The sequence below is a fragment of the Carcharhinus amblyrhynchos genome, chromosome 7 (genome assembly GCF_965287045.1).
Source record: "Carcharhinus amblyrhynchos chromosome 7, sCarAmb.v2.hapA, whole genome shotgun sequence".
NCBI classification, from domain to species: Eukaryota; Metazoa; Chordata; class Chondrichthyes; order Carcharhiniformes; family Carcharhinidae; genus Carcharhinus; species Carcharhinus amblyrhynchos.
In genome coordinates, this window is record NC_137330.1 from 69372780 (window position 1) to 69389736 (window position 16957).

The 16957-nt window shown below is 43.9% G+C and overlaps 1 protein-coding gene across 1 annotated transcript in view; it reads right to left on the minus strand.

Moving 5' to 3' along the window:
• Positions 1 to 16957, minus strand: part of LOC145345031 (G-protein coupled receptor family C group 6 member A-like) — a 178147-nt gene that overhangs the window by 158622 nt on the left and 2568 nt on the right. The window contains exon 3 of the mRNA XM_080192556.1: positions 9096 to 9222. The gene's annotated coding sequence lies outside the window, so the exon portion shown is untranslated. The remainder of the gene's footprint in view (positions 1 to 9095; positions 9223 to 16957) is intronic.

Sequence of the window (16957 nt, forward strand, 5' to 3'; positions counted from 1 at the left end):
ATTTCAGGTCGATGACCCCCTTCTCAAACAAAGGAAGCATTTTTGAAAGAGAGAGAAATTCCTGTCCATTTAAGAAGCTCAAAGAGTTAGTCAGTAAATGCCTTCTTTATACTTGTTCAGGAGATGCCACCTATCTAAAATAACATTCAAATTTATAAAAATATTTAACCCAAATTAGTTAGCATAATATTTAGTAGCGAAAGATGTACACATGCATAAAGTTGCAATAAACCATACTAGCAATTTAATAAATTTTATTCTACTTTGTAATTACAGTCTTTGATAACTTTCATTATAATTTTAATTTTAATCATAGTGTGACCTACAAACCAACAATTACATCCTGACTTCTGAATGGCACTTATAGCTTATAACAAAGTAAGTATTCTCTCATGGTCTTTACAAAGTTGTTTTTTGTAAATTGTGTAAATTTTCAGTCTTCAGCAATGAAGTCGGGACTTGTGGCCTGCCACTGAGGTGGAGAGGGGACAATTATGTCATGTCTTCACGTTCTTGTGAAACATGACTTTGGCCTTGTGATAATTTCTGCTCCAGTTGCTGAACCCACCTGATATGAAGGTGAGTGGAAAATCTCCTTCATTATGAATTAGAGAAGATCTTTCCATTTATTGGCACTTTAAGATCAAAACAAATTTCATAAACATGTTGGGCGGGATTTTCCACACAAACCACCAATGGCTGGCAGTAGGATTTTCTGGTCCTGCCATTATCAAAGGAGTTACCATTGAACACACCCCTCGCTGCTGGGAAACCTGCAATGGGGGTGCTCCATCAGCGAGGCTGGAAGATCCCACTGGCATGAACAGCTGAAAAATCCCAGCTATATTTTTCTCTATTTTATTCAATAAGTGTCTAACAATTCAAAAATTAAAACTAAAAATCTCTCAGAAAGGTTAAGGAAGCCTTTACAGTGATCGTTAGTCTTTGGAATAGTCACCATGTTACAAAGTATTTCATGGCATCGTAGCAAATTGCGACACTTTTGAGAGAGGTGACCAGCTGTAATAAAGATGTCTTCCTTTTCTTTATTTTCTTAAAATACTCTATATGGGTACACAAATATAGACAGTATCGTCTACCCCATGATGGGTTTGGTGGTGGGTTGGGACCTCTGGATGATCTTACCATCCTATAACTAATTGAGGTCTTTAAGTCACCAATTAATGCCCAGGTAAGGGTCTCATTTCGCTGCTGGGTAAAGCCTACAGTGGGTAGGGGGCTTTCCACGCAGAGAATGTGACAAACAAACCTTGATGTTTGTGGGCTGTCAGGAGAGGGAAGGGTTCCGTGTTCAACGGCCCTTAGTAATTGCTTGAGGACCCCAGCATTGGGCAGGTGATGAACCCACTAAAGAAACCTACCCCCTTCCACTGCCATCAGTCACTTGTGGGCTAGGATCCAGCAATGATCTTGGGCCTCAAGTTGGTGCCATACCAGCAACAGCCAGCATCTGCCTAGTTATGCTGCTGTTCAGTAGAGCTTTCGGACAATCTCCAGTGGGTGGGACTCCCAATCCTGGGTCCTTGATCCTTGGACTTCCACCCCCTGGGTCCTTGATCCACTCCTGGGTCCTTGATCATGGGACTCCCAACCCTGAGTTCTTGATCTGGGACTCCCAACCCTGAGGCCTTGATCCTGGAGAAAGATCTGATGCTGGCCAGTTAAATGTCTGAGTGGAACAAGCTGTGAAACAGGCCACATGGGAATTTTGCCTGCTCTCTGCCAACAGCTGAGATCCCTGTTGCCTCCAGAGGATTCTGTCTATTGGACAATACAGTACATAATGAGGCCATTTGATCTGGCGTGCTTGCATTGACTCTTTGAAAGAATTAGTCCCACCCCCTGCCTTTTTTTCCAGAGCCTTGCAGCTTTTTTTCCTTTTCAAGTATTTATCCAATTCCATTTCAGAAGCCATTATTGAATCTGCTTCCACCATTCCTTCAGGCTGTACATTCCAGATCATCAGAGCCCACCATCTTTATGAAACCGTCTTTATTTCACTTCATTGTTGCAACAGTGAATAAAACAAATGGAAAAATGCCATACAGCGCTATGACATATTTTTGATATTTTGTACATATAATGAGGCCCAACTTCTAAGCTAGGAAGTTAATTGCAAAGAAGAATTCATTAAATATTTAATGTCAATAAATATTAAGTTTTATATTCCTCATGGAAGTTGAGTTTATCAGCAGAAGAGTAAGATTATTAGGACAAAAAAGCAGAGTATAGTTTTACTGTCTCACATATGGGGTGCATATCCTGTCTGAGCAGCCTAATGTAGAAGTGACGCCATAAAAACTGAGCAAGTTCCAGTCAACACTCTTCTCACAGGAAGTGCCTCGAGCAAAGGAAGTTGCTAATAACTAAGGTGCAGTCATTCTATCTGCAACTATGTAAAGCTGCAAAGCAGAACAAATCAAAACCTTAAAAATTCATTTCCCAGCAGCTAACAATGTCAATCCATTTTTCATTCAGGTTATCATTTTGCTTATCTACTGTTGCTATGGAAATGGACCTATAGCAGCGAGTTGTTCTTGCTGGATGGGGAAAGGAAGATGCCTAAATAAGGGAAGGTCCACTGCCTGTAATATGCCATGAACTGTTGCCTTCGATAAGCTTGTTTCTTAGGCCAATACATTCCATTTCAAAGTCAGGATTTGGATTTATGATCAGAAGTTAGAAACAAGTCAGTAAAAGATCTCATAAAATATAATCACAATGGCTAAATATTTTCTCTCCAGATTCTGCCAATATTCAAGATGAAAAGTGGGAAGTTGTGAGAACCCTAGCAGAAACTCCACTTAAATGTCAAACATTAAGCAAATAAGAATTGTACATTATTAGACTGTGGTGCTGTCACATGAGCAACACTCTGCCCATGAAGTTTTGCTGCGGGACTTTCCTAGTTGTCTGCTAAGTGAATATCTTCTTATGTTTAATAATATTTATGGAAGCAACATCCCTTCTTTCAGAAAGGACAGCAGGACTAGAGGGCACAGCCTCAAGATAAAGCGGGGGGCAGTTTAGATCGGAGTTGAGGAGGAACTTCTTCACTCAAAGGGTGGTGAATCTCTGGAATTCTCTGCCTGTTGAAGTGGTGGAGGCTACTTCGCTAAATATATTTAAGTCACAGGTAGATAGGTTTTTGATAGACAGGGGAATTAAGGGTTATGGGGAGAAAGCGGGAAAGTGGAGCTGATCCACTTCAGATCAGCCATGATCTCATTGAATGGCGGGGCAGGCTCGAAGGGCTAGATGGCCTACTCCTGCTCCTATTTCTTATGTTCTTTGATATCTAACAGCTCTTATAACCAATGCTCTTTGTATAGTCGACTTGAGGAAGCGAACAATCTCCTCCTGCTCCTTTTTCTTGTATTCTCATGTTGCCTTCTTCCCTTCATGCCAATACATCTTACAATAGTGACTTTGAATAAAATTATAACAATGCTTCCTATAATCCAGATAAAGTACATCAAATTATGTGCTAAATGATTAGTGCTTGAAATATTGTTATCCTTTGAGGCTTTTATTTACTTTACGTAATTTAACATAGTGACAACATGGGCTGTATTTTATTTTTAGACAAATGTTCTCTGCTCATCTCTCCTGCAAGCATCTCGCACTGCAACATTGTTCCATGGGTGCACTGCACACGTGAGGGCCTTTCAGTAATATGCACATTGTCAGGGCTTTCCTCTATAATTGAATATGATTTTATTAGAAAGTGTATCGGAAATGGTGGAATATTAGTGTGCCAATGCTTAGTGTTATCTTATTGTCTGGAGCAGGTATCATTTTTCCCACGCCTAATGCTGCCTGGCTCTTCCCCACTGTCAAATGGAGGAGGAAGGAGGATGAGATTCACTGAAACTGTCCCTCTTATCATCTGTTACTGTCATTTCCTGGGGCCCTGAATGGGTAAACTAGTGATGGAGCCCAAAAGGAATGATTCTGAGCTGCCCTATAGTGGAAGAGGGCATGTAATTGCCTCCTCTCCTTCCAATAGATTGCAGACACATACTCATGGAAGAATGATCCTAGCTGACATCTTCAGTGCGATATCTCAGGATATCACACACAGTGGGTGTGAAATTATCTCTTTTAAGGCCTCCTTTCTGATATTCTGGAATTCCAACACCGTTGGGATTTCCTGTGATTGCCCTGAAAGCATTTCTTGATGGCAGGAATCCTACTGGGGATCCATTGCACACGTACAATATACCCTTACCAGGAAAATCAGATGGGTGTGTAGCAGGTGTGGATGGGAAGGCAGAAGTTGTATCCTGTTAGAGCTCTTGCCTAACGTGGAGAATCTTCCCAAGGCTTTGGAGATTATTCAGCTGCAGCGATCATCACAGCTGGTCCCAGTCCTATCTGAAACCAGCAATCGACATTTATATTGACAGAATTTACTTCATGATGCGAAGTACATTGTGACGTCCCTTATTTGAGATCAGCTGACTTAGCAAAGACCATCCGAGATTGAAAGAGACTGCTTCCTCTGGGATTGCCTGTAACACTTTATCCTTCACAAATATAATTGATTACTCTCCTGGCAAAGAGCACAGGACTAAACAGTGTTAAAGGAAGCAGCTGTTCTGTGCTAAGCCAGTTCTCTTAGCTTCGGTTTACACTGAAGAAACAATACACAGGGTCATAAGCAAATGCTAAACTTTGAGCAATAGTTTGTTTTGAAGGAAAGGGACAGCTGACGTTTTTTGTTTGCAATTTGTACATGGATACTGGAGAGCAAGCGCCTGTAATTCTATACTGTGACACAGTGAGAAAGACGCAGTAGGTCATCTGATTTGATTCCGACTGTGGAACTTAGCTCCTGCGAGTGAATCATTTTTAATTCTGCTTTTGCACCTGAAGAACCTTGATTTGACTTGTGCTGGCATTACACTGAAATCTACACTAATGTTTAACCAATCTTGCCATTGACATCTTGACAAAATTTCCTGCTCTTCCCATTTGTACACACTGGAACATAAAACACAATGTATTGCAGCATAACAAGTTCAGTGAAAGTATTAAAGGCACTTTCTTTCTTTTTGTCTCCCTTTGCCTTATTGATGATATGAAAAATTGAAATCTGCTGTATATTTAAGGAATTGTTATTGTGGAACCTTTTTCTCTCTTAATGCTGCAGATATCTGATTAAACATTGGAAGATTTGGGAAATATGGTACAGATCACAGTAATTTTTTTTAAATCACTGGAAAATCACACCCAAAGTCTAGCAACATATTTTGGAACAAACAGAGAATGCAGGAAAAACTCAGCAGATCTGGTTACATCTGTAGGGAACGAGATCCGAGTTGAGGTTTCAAGTGCACTTGGCTCTTGATCAGACTGAGTGTTTCCAGCATTCTCTGGCCTGAATTCTCTGACCTTGTCCATGGTTGGGATTATCCGGTTCTGCTGCCATGAACGGAGATTTGGCTGAGGGCCAAATTCTCAGTTCTTGCTGGGGAATGCAGTGGGGTATGCGAGACTGAAGAATTCCAGCCTCTGTTTCAGATTCCTGAAAAATCTTGGTTATGATCATTTTGGGTTAACTGGAAGTATGCTGCCCTTGAACCTTTGGGCAGAAGAGATAACGCAAGAGGTCAGTCTTCTCTGGCCTTTTGCATGGGGATGGAGCTCTGTTAATGAGTTGTTAACGGGGATGGGACCTGGGTGGGATTGTTGTTAGTGCAGACTTGATGGGCCAAATGGCCTCCTTCAGCACTGTAGCTTTTATGATTCTTTGATTTCAGTGGATGAAACTCTGGAGTGGAGCAAATGAAAGGAGGTATTTCTGTGTAGTGAGACTCCAATATAAATTCAAGGTGGATTGCTTTTCTGCAATGTTCCTCACTGCTGTCAAATATTCTGAGGAAATTCCAGAGCAATGTTGAATTGGTTGCAGTTGCATTTCAATATTTGAGTCATTTAGTCAAATGGCATTGACTATTGAGAAACCTGTATCGTGTGTTCAGAACTTTAATAGACCTATCCTACTAATTCTGACTATTATTAAGATATGGGACTGAATTTTACAGTCCTTCTCGTATTTACCAGTTCTACCAGCTTTTAAATGGCTCACTACATTTTACAGCCCCATCCTCACCGTGATGTTTCTATAGATAACATTAGCTGACCCGTACCTCATCAATTGTTTGTTGATAAGACTTGATTGTGATTGCTCCCAAGCTATTTCATCATGGAGACAATCACCACTCATAGTGACCCTGTCCTCAACCATCCATGCTATTCCCACACGTATAGTTTCAACAGGTTCATTGGTTGGCAGTCAGGAGGGGAACACTGCATGATACTTTCTCCTTTTTTAGCTTGTTGCACTGGCTTCCCCATTACTGCTTCAATTTTGTCCACTCTGCTGTAAATGAGCCCTCATTTTAGTTGGCTGATGTATCTGTCCCATTCAGGTAGGAGCCTCATTAATGGATAGAAATCATAGCTACTTGGTCTCCTGTGAGGAGACATCCTGTGCTATCACCCACTTGGTAAAACCCGGCAGGGACAAAGCAAAGCTCTGAAAGGCAAGTTTTAAATGTATATCAATGGGGGTGTCAGGAAGGGTACCATGCTTCCCACCTTCATAATGTACCTCCTCACCCGCCAAAATGCATTTCTAAAATACTCCTTCCAGGCCCTTTGGTCTGTCTGACTTAGTATCACACTTCAAGGCATATTTTTACTTGCTGAGCCATCTGCTTCTATCAGCCTTGCCTTTGGAACTGAAATGCTTATTTTTCATTATAGTAATCCTGCAATTTTCCAGGAACTGAATTGGGAGGGTTTATTCCTTCGTTGAGGTAGCCAAAAACTAGGAAATATTAAAGCCATTAATTATTAGTGTCAACCATGAGGCTCTGGGTGTCAGGGGTCCATTTATTTGTAAACACTGTCTTTTGCTTTTCAGCCTGAAAAAGAAACATTTGTGAGGTGACCTTATAGGCATTATACATTCTGTGCCCGAATTGGCCTGATCAGTCATCTTCGGACACACAGCAACCAGCCTCAAAATGACTAATGGTGTCGAGGTCCTCATCGATGATGATGGACGAATAACAATATAGCTATTATAATACTTTAAATGTGAGAGTAGATACAATAGTTCAATCTAGTAAATGGCAAATTTTTGACCAATATCAGGATGTTCATCTTCATGTGAATCAACACTGGGAATGAACTACTGAGCAGAATGATGGAGGCAAAAAACTTGGAATCATCTAAGAAACAACTAGATGCATCAAAAAGGGGGTGTAGTAAAGTTGCTCCAGATGACTTAAGATGAGCCAAACTACCTTCCTCATAGCTAAGTATGCAATAATTTGCCATCTTGTGAATATTTCCTTTTAGCTAAGATCAAGTGGATAGGTTTTTGGACGAGAAGGGATTGGTTTAGGTTTGTGGGTCATTGTTTTGTAACTGGTCGGCGCAACATCGTGGGCCGAAGGGCCTGTTCTGCGCTGTAATGTTCTATGTTCTATGTTCTAAGTATCTGATTAAGCGCAAGTTGGGGTACAATATGCCTTATCTTGTCAGCTTGGATCTTGTTTGTCTCTCGTCTGGGATTGGGGGGGGTAGATGGGTGGGGGGGGGGGGTAGGTGGGTGGGGGGGGGGGGTAGGTGGGTGGGGGGGGGGTAGGTGGGTGTGGGGGGGGGGTAGGTGGGTGTGGGGGGGGTAGGTGGGTGTGGGGGGGGTAGGTGGGTGTGGGGGGGGGTAGGTGGGTGGTGGGGGGGGGGGTAGGTGGGTGGTGGGGGGGGTGGTAGGTGGGTGGTGGGGGGGGTAGGTGGGTGGTGGGGGGGGGTAGGTGGGTGGTGGGGGGGGGTAGGTGGGTGGTGGGGGGGGGGAGGTGGGTGGTGGGGGGGGGGGTAGGTGGGTGGTGGGGGGGGGGTAGGTGGGTGGTGGGGGGGGGGTAGGTGGGTGGTGGGGGGGGGTAGGTGGGTGGTGGGGGGGGGTAGGTGGGTGGTGGGGGGGGTAGGTGGGTGGTGGGGGGGGGTAGGTGGGTGGGGGGGGGGGGGAGGTGGGTGGTGGGGGGGGGGGTAGGTGGGTGGTGGGGGGGGGGTAGGTGGGTGGTGGGGGGGGGGTAGGTGGGTGGTGGGGGGGGGTAGGTGGGTGGTGGGGGGGGGTAGGTGGGTGGTGGGGGGGGGTAGGTGGGTGGTGGGGGGGGGTAGGTGGGTGGTGGGGGGGGGGGTAGGTGGGTGGTGGGGGGGGGGGTAGGTGGGTGGTGGGGGGGGGGGTAGGTGGGTGGGGGGGGGGAATCGATGATACCATGAATTGGATTCAGTTGAATTTTGAATTTGATTTTTGGAGCAAGCAAAGAATGATTTGGGTTTGCCCACTCCCCTCTGAGCATTGGCTTTGTAACTTTAAGGATGGATTAAATCTTTTTAAAAATCTTGCGTATATTTCCATTATATCTTCTCATATCGGATATCATATGGGTGAAACTATATTGTACATCTCTCTTGTAAGGGTGCAGAGGAGATTTACCAGGGTGTTGCCTGGTGTGTTGGGAAGGTCTTATGAGGAAAGGCTGAGGGACATGAGGGTGTTTTTGTTAGAGAGAAGAAGATTAAGAGGTGACTGAATAGAGGCATATAAGATGATCAGAGGATTAAATAGGGTAGATGGTGAGAGCCCTTTTCCTTGGGTGGAAATGGCTAGCACAACGGGACATAGCTTTAAATTGAGGGGTGATAGATATAGGACAGATGTCAGATGTATGTTTTTTACTCAGCGAGTAGTAAGGGCGTGGAGTGTCCTGCCTGCAACAGTAGTGGATTTTCCAACATTAAGGGCATTTAAATGGTCATTGAATAAACATACGGATGACATTGAAATAGTGTAGGCTTTATGGGCTTTAGATTGGTTTCACAGGTCAGTGCAACATCGAAGGCCAAAGGGCCTATACTGTGCTGTAATCTTGTATGTTCTATGCCTTTCATAATCTTTTAGACTTCTATCAGGTTGCTTGTCAACCTCCTTTAAGCTGTGTCTCAAATCTCTATTTCCGCTAAAATATACAAATGAACACTTGGCGACATTGACCTACATTTGTCAGCTTGGTGCACTCTATGTGTCCTCTGCAGCCCCCTGTATTGTCCTTCAGTCTTCTGTGCCTTCTGAATCAGTGTTGTCAGTAGAAGTTGATATTAGTTGCTGCCCATGCCGAATCATTTCTGTGAATAGAGAACATGAGAGGTTCCAACACAAACTCTAGGGAGCTTCACTTGCTATGTTATGCTACACTGTGGAAAAAATAATTTGCTTCTATTTTTTGTATCCTTTAGCCATTGGTCTATTTACATTACCACTGTGCCTCTAAACCCTTAGGAACTAAATTGGATTGCTGTAAAAATAGGTACAGAGATCATGATACGCAATTAACCCACATCAATTGGATGCAATACAGGCAAAATGCCACTTTCATAGAATAAATGCAAAATACTGCGGATGCTGGAATCTGAAACAAAATTGGAAGAATGCTGAAAAATCTCAGCCGTTCTGATAGCATTTGTGGAGAAAGAGTAGAGCCAACGTTGCATCTAGATGACCCTTCATGACAGCTTTTCCAGCATTTTTCTGAGATTGCCATTTTCATGCTAATTATTGATTCATATGATTTCAGTATATAGCCAACACTAATTGCACTATTTGTTGCCTGCACATATCAGCAGAGGGCTCAAAATTGACACTTATTGGCACTACTTAAAGCTAACTTGCACTTCTTACATGGGAGGTGCACATGTGGCTAGAACAGGTGATGGAAATCCTTTGAGAGCTGACTCTGACTTAGACCATAAGACATAGGAGCAGAATTAGGCCACTTGGTCCATCGAGTCTGCTCCAACTTATGAAAGGCAGGCAATTGGTTGAACTTGCGGCTACCCAGGCTTTCCCATGATGCACTGGAGGATTTGGTGGAAGAAATTGAGATGTGTAAAATCTATAGTCAGACAGAGTCAAGAGGCTTTCCAGACACACAGTAGAATGGCAGTCACAGCAGGGAGCCATGCAGGTCAATGCCAATAATCTAGCCCAAGGACCTACATGTAGGGCTGTGAGAAATTTAATGACTTCACACCTGTGGTCAAGATCAGTAAATTCATCTTTAAACGTAAATCCTGACAACTGCATTATTGAACTCTGAAATCATTCAATTCCCCATACTCACAGCATTCAGCTACTAATAATCTTGCACTGAACATCCAAAGCTCCAGCACTCAATCAGCACAGCTGCAAGCCTCATGCTCACATTCAGCAGCTTGCACACACTGCCAGCTATTTAATCAATATGACCACCCAAATAGATTGCATGACACTTGTTGACGTACTTGTCTCTCTTGAAGGACAACATAGTGCACAACTGGAGACAGCAGTAACAAACCAGAAGGAACCAGGTATTCCTCTATGTCCTAAGCCAGGTGGAGGAGACAGAACTGGTGGGTCCTATTGTCTCTGGTGGAACTGAAACCAATGATGGTAATGGCATGGCATCCTCATACCTAATTCATCTTCTCACAACAAATTTCCTCCTCATGGCACAATCTTTTCTGATTGACAAGCTGCAGATGGTGTTAGCCTGAAACTCCTATATTTCCTGTCCTTCACAGTACAATCTTATCCTTGGGTGTTTCTCATTTCAATCCAAAAAACATGCTGGTTAGGTGCATTGGCCAAGCTGCATTCTCCCTCAGTGTGCCTGAACAGGCGCCAGAGTGTGGTGACTAGGGGATTTTCACAGTAACTTCATTGCAATGTTAATGTAAGCTGACTTGTGACACTAACAAATAAATAAACTAAAAAAATTTCATATCCAAGAAATGCAACTTGGTTAGTGCTTTGCCATAGTTCCTGAGGACCATGGCCTGCTCTTCCCTTTTGACAAAGAGAGCTGACTGATGGTGATTTAATTTGAGGGTCACCCACCTCAGGTGAGGGGCAAGGTTGAGAAGGCGAGGCCTCAGGGATAACCTCAGCCAATATGGGGATTGAACCTGCGCTTTTGGCATCGTTCTGCACCACAAACTAGCTGTCCAACCAAATGAGCTAACCAACTGCCCGCACCTTGGTTAGTCAATGGAGGAACAGCACAATGATGATGAAGATACACCATCATTCAATTTCACACTTGCAGCCACCAGTTCAGATATTGACACTGTGAATATCTCAAAGGATATAACATGCAAATCATTTTCTGTTCTGAGACATTGGGCAATTAAGGCATGTGCCAGATTACTGGAGAATGAACTCACGTGAGTTCTACTGCAGAGGACTTAAAAATTGCAATAATGCATATTAATCAGTGAAAGGCTGATGAATATATGCAGCACAATGCTTGGGGCATTGGACAGTCTAATAAAATATCTGTACTTAATGTCATGGAGTGGCACTGCTATCTCATAGCATCAGGGATCACGATTCAATTCCTATATCGGGTGATTGCCTGTGTGGAGTTTGCACGTTCTTCCCGTGTCTGTGGATTTCCACCAGATGCTCCGGTTTCCTCCCAGAGTCCAGAGATGTACAGAGTAGGTTGATTGGCCATGCTATATTGACCCCTTAGTGAGAGGGGGATTAGTAGGGTAAATACCCTCCTAATAGGGTTACGGGATAGGGCCTGGTTGGGATTATGTTTGATGCAGGCTCAATGGGCCAACTGGCCTCCTTCTACACTGTAAGGATTTTATGATTCTAGTATGGACAAGTTCCTTGACACATATCTTAGTGTGCATCCTTTTCCAACATAGCATTGGTACCAACTCCAGATGCTGCATCAGGACTGGCTTTACAGCCAACATTTCCCCTTCCGTTGTGGCAGCTTACAGCAGATGTATGACCGTGGCAGTGGAAACTCAGACTGAAACCATACAACTTCAAACTGCTCTCCGGCTTGTTTGTCCTTTGCAGATGTCAAAGGGGTTTGCAGATTTTTACAACAGATTGCTGAGACACTTATTGACAGTGAATTATTTTATTTCTTGGATGTGGGCATCACTGTCTGGGTCAGCATTTGTTGTGCATCCCTAATTGCCCTTGAACTGAACTGCCATTTCTGAGGGCATTTAAGAGTGACATATAGGCCAGATCAAGTAAGACTTACTTCCCTAAAGTGAACCCTAGGTTTGCCGTGGTGGGATTTGAACCTGGGTCCCCTGACCATTACTCTGACCTCATTAAAAATACATTCACTGTACCATTATGTCATTGCTTCCTCTGCTGTTTTCTGTATCTGTCCTTTCCCCACCAGTTTCCTGCCACTCTGTCAGTATCTCTGCTATGTTTGCTGCTAGTCAGCCAGCCTAGATTGTTGCTGCCTATGCCAAAATAATGCAATCCAAAACCTGGCCCTCTCGGCCTCGAGCTGCTTGAGGTCATCCTCTGAAGCCACCTGCAATCTCACTCATGGTAAGTCAGTAGCCTTCCCTCAGCCATGCTACAGCTACTGGGGCAGCAGGAGCACAAAGACAGACAAAGGGATTGCAGATTCGGCATTGAAGGGCATATAAGTCTGATTAATTTACATTTGTATGCAATATAGTATTTCTAAATAATGTTTGCAATGCTTTGCAATGGTACCTTTTATTATAGGATCATGACCAAGTGGTCAGTGTAATTTTTTGACACAGGGAGGGTATGTTGCAGGACTGTTTGTGAATGGGAAATTGGAGATGCAGTCGTTCTTATTGAACTTGAATGTGTTCTTCACGTACAGCTTGTGAAAAAAGCAGTTGCTGAGATTGCTGCCTTCTTACTCTTTCGCCTCAGGATCCTGGGTCTCAGCTTCTCATCTGATAGCTGGTGGCAAGGATGGGTGCCTTCATGCTGATGAGGCTGTGCATTATGCAGCATACCACCACATATATTAAGACTCTCTCAGTCTTGTACTGCAGGTCTCACTGTCTGCTGTGTCACATTTATTGCAGCAGCGTGCCTTTTGATGTGTACCTGATGTTCGTGCGTTCATGGATCGTGCTTCGGAATCATCAGCCATCTTGTCAGTGGATAGCTCTTATCATCAATAGTCGACCTTTGGTTTGCCTTGATGACTGAAATACTGAACTGTGGAAGAAGTAGCGCATCATGATTTCTCCAGGGTAACTGGCTATTGCAGGTACTGACTTGCATGATGTGCTGCCTCTGGTCCAAACAAGCTGGACATTAAGGGAATAGAGTCATTTTCTGATCCTGTGCACAGCAGAGTTAACATGCAACACCACATAAAGCAGTGTGTGTGCTGTCAGTAGCACCCCAACATGAGAAAGCCATCAATCCCTGTAAGACCTCATTCTTGTTCTGCCTGCTTGGCAAGAGAAAATGTGATGAAATTGTCTCTGTTTGAACAGAGAGCCTTTGAACAGTGACTTCCACTATATAACAGTGGATGGCAATCTGCGAGATATTGCTAATTTCTCCAGCATCAGTTACCAGATCTCCATGAGGAACTCCTTGCTGAAGCACTGGTGTCTCACATACTGTTCCCAGCATACTTCACATCAAAAGTGTACATGTGTGCTGCGGCTGCCTTATTGGACCCCCTAAAGACACTTGTAGCACCCTGAAAATGGCCATTACTGAGGCCAATTTCCTTTTCTTTGTTTCTCAATATGCACAAATTTAACGTGTGGCACTTTATCAAGCGCTTTTTAAACATCTATGTGTATCACTTGCCTTACATTCGCTTTGTCGACATAATCAGCAATTTCTTTAAGTAATTCAGTTAGGTTAATCAGCATGACCTGCTCCCTGCAAATCCATATCCCTGATTAGCCCATATTTATCTTCACTAATCATATCCCTTATTATGGTTCCTAGAAGTTTAATTTTGACTCATTATCCAATCGATTTATGGTTACATGACTTCATCCTTTCCTCATTTGAAACAGATTGACTACCTTTTAGTTCTTCAGTATAAGGTCCTATGTGGAAGAATTTTGGACAATCATGGTTAATTCTTCTGCTTTTTCTTTCCTTGGTCATCTTCAATATTGAACACATCTAGGGACTTTTCTACTAAAGTTAATTTAGCTTTCCAACATATTTCCTTTTTAAATATTTGTATCATAGAGATTCTTCCATATTATATACCTCCTTCTAAAATATTGAGTACGATTCTCGGCCTTCCAGCAGGCAGGAGGTGGTGCATTTTTCGCTAGTGGCGAGATTCTCTGGTTCCAATGCTGTTAATGGGAATTACCACTGATATCACCCACGGTGGCGGGAAACCCGCAGGCAGGGGTACACTGACGGCAAGACCGGAGAAACCCGCTGGTGTGAACGGCCGGAGAATTCCAACCGTTACTGTTGATCGAACATCCTAAAATCATCCATCCGGCTACAGTCTTTGGTTCAACATTCTTTGCAGCACCAAAGAGAGCAACTGATGACACCAAGATTGGGGGAACGGCAAATTGTGTGGAGGATGTGGAGAGTCTGCAGAAGGATCTAGATAGGCTGGGTGAATGGGCCAGGAAATGGCAAATGGAATTTAATGTTGGCAAGTGTGAGGTGGTCCACTTTGGTAGGAATAATGGTAGGAAGGACTATTACTTACGGGGCGAAAAACTGCAGCAGGTGACGGTGCAGAGGGACCTCGGGGTCCTTGTGCATGAGTCGCAAAAACCCAGCTTGCAGGTGCAGCAGGTGGTCAGGAAGGCAAATGGGATGCTGACCTTCATAGCGAGGGGGATTGAATATAAAAGTAGGGAGGTCTTGCTGCAGCTGTATAGGGCATTGGTGAGGCCGCAGCTGGAGTACTGTGTGCAGTTTTGGGCGCCGCACCTGCGCAAAGATATTTTGGCCTTGGAGGGAGTGCAGAGGAGATTTACTAGGCTGATACCGGAGTTGAGGGGGTTAAGCTATGAGGAGAGGCTGAATAAACTGGGCTTGTACTCGTTAGAGTTTAGAAGAATGAGGGGAGATCTCATTGAGACGTATAAGATGATGAATGGGATGGATAGGATAGAGGTGGAGAGACTCTTCCCGCTCAAAAAAGACAGTAGGACTAGGGGGCACAGCCTCAAGATAAAAGGGGGGCGGTTTAGAACGGAGTTGAGGAGAAACTTCTTCACTCAAAGGGTGGTGAATCTCTGGAATTCTCTGCCCGTTGAAGTGGTGGAGGCTACCTTGCTAAATATATTTAAGACGCGGGTTGATGGGTTTTTGATAAGAGAGGGGATTAAGGGTTATGGGGAGAGGGCGGGAAAGTGGAACTGAGCAGCGACAGATCAGCCATGATCTTATTGAATGGCGGGGCAGGCTCGAGGGGCTAGATGGCCTACTCCTGCTCCTATTTCTTATGTTCTTAGCTGCACATATATCATGACACCATTGCATGTTTTGATTGTAAGGTGCTTGGGGAGGATATGTATTCATATATGCAGATTTATGGCTTGACTATGCTTGGCTGGGAGCAATGGGGGTCAGGGACACACAACAACTTGTTTGTTTCTGGTTTCCAAACATCAGAGGGAGTGCAGAAAAAATTTATGAGGGTGATTTCAGAGATGGGGGATTTAGTTACACGGATTAATTAGGGGAAGTTGAAAATGCTGGAAAATCTCTGCAGGTCTGACAGCATTTGTGGGGAGAGAACAGAACCAATGTTTCGAGTCCTTCGTCAGAGCTCTGAGATTTTCCAGCATTTTCTGTTTTCGTTTCGGATTCCGGCGTCTGCATTATTTTGCTTTTATTGATTAGTGAAGCTGTTCTCCTTAGAGAAGAGAACATTGAGAAGAAATTTGATAGCAGTCTGGATAGAGTTATTTTCATTGGTGGGAGCTGGATCTCAGGCCACAGGTAAGGATGTTGAGAGGTTGGGGTCACAGGTTGAGAGGCTCACGAGGTTGCGGTTCTGAGAGATGGGGTAGATGACAGGGGTAGAGCGGGAGAATGTGCAAACTCCACACAGACAGCCACCCAAGGCTGGAATAGAAACTGAATCTCTGGCACTGTGATGCCACCATGCCACCCCTTGCTAACAATGCCGTCCTCTAGTTACAGTTGGGATCTATGGCGTGGTGGGGTAGCTCTCACCATTTATCATCTTGGTGTCAGATTTGACCCCAAATTGAGCTCCCAACCGCATGGTTAGGCCATAACCATGACTGCCTATTTCTACCTCTATAACATTGCCCAACTCTGTACTTGCCTCAGCTCAACTGCTGCTGAAATCCTCATCCATATTTTCATTACCTCTTAATATATTTGACTATTCCAATGTGATTTTGTCTAGTCCTCTCACTTTCTATATTTGGTAAACTTGAGGCCAATTCAAAACTCTGCTGCCATGCCCTAACTCGTACCAATCTCAATTGCCTTCATACCTGTACCATTAACCTCTTGGTTAAGCAATGCCTGAATTTTAAAATTATTCATCCGCATTTTCAAATCCCTCCATGGCCTCACGCCACTCAATCTGTGTAATCTTCTTTAGCCTGGTAATGCTTCTAGGTATCTGTGTTCTCCTAATTCAGGTCTCTTGAGCATCCCCAGCTCTCCAACAGAGAGCATCCAGCCAACATCTCCTCTCACCCTCTCCATCCCCATAATCCCCCTAACCTACACATTCTTGGCACATCATGGGGCAATTTAACATGCCCAATCCACCTAACCTGCACATTTTTGGTCTGTGGGAGGAAACCGGAGCACCCGAGGGAAACCCATGCAGACTGGAGGAGAATGTGCAAACTTCAAACCGACATCCACTCAAGGCTGAAATTGAACTGGATCGCTAGCACTGACATGCAGCAGTGCTAATCGCTGTGCCACCATGCTGCCCTCTGCTACCATGCCATCCCATAGTTACAGTGTTGCTGTCTAGCAAAATGTAAAATTTGGTGGCCAATTTAAAAATAAAAAACATTAAAGAAATAAATTTTAAAAATGAAATATTTTATAGAATTCCCTTGCTCC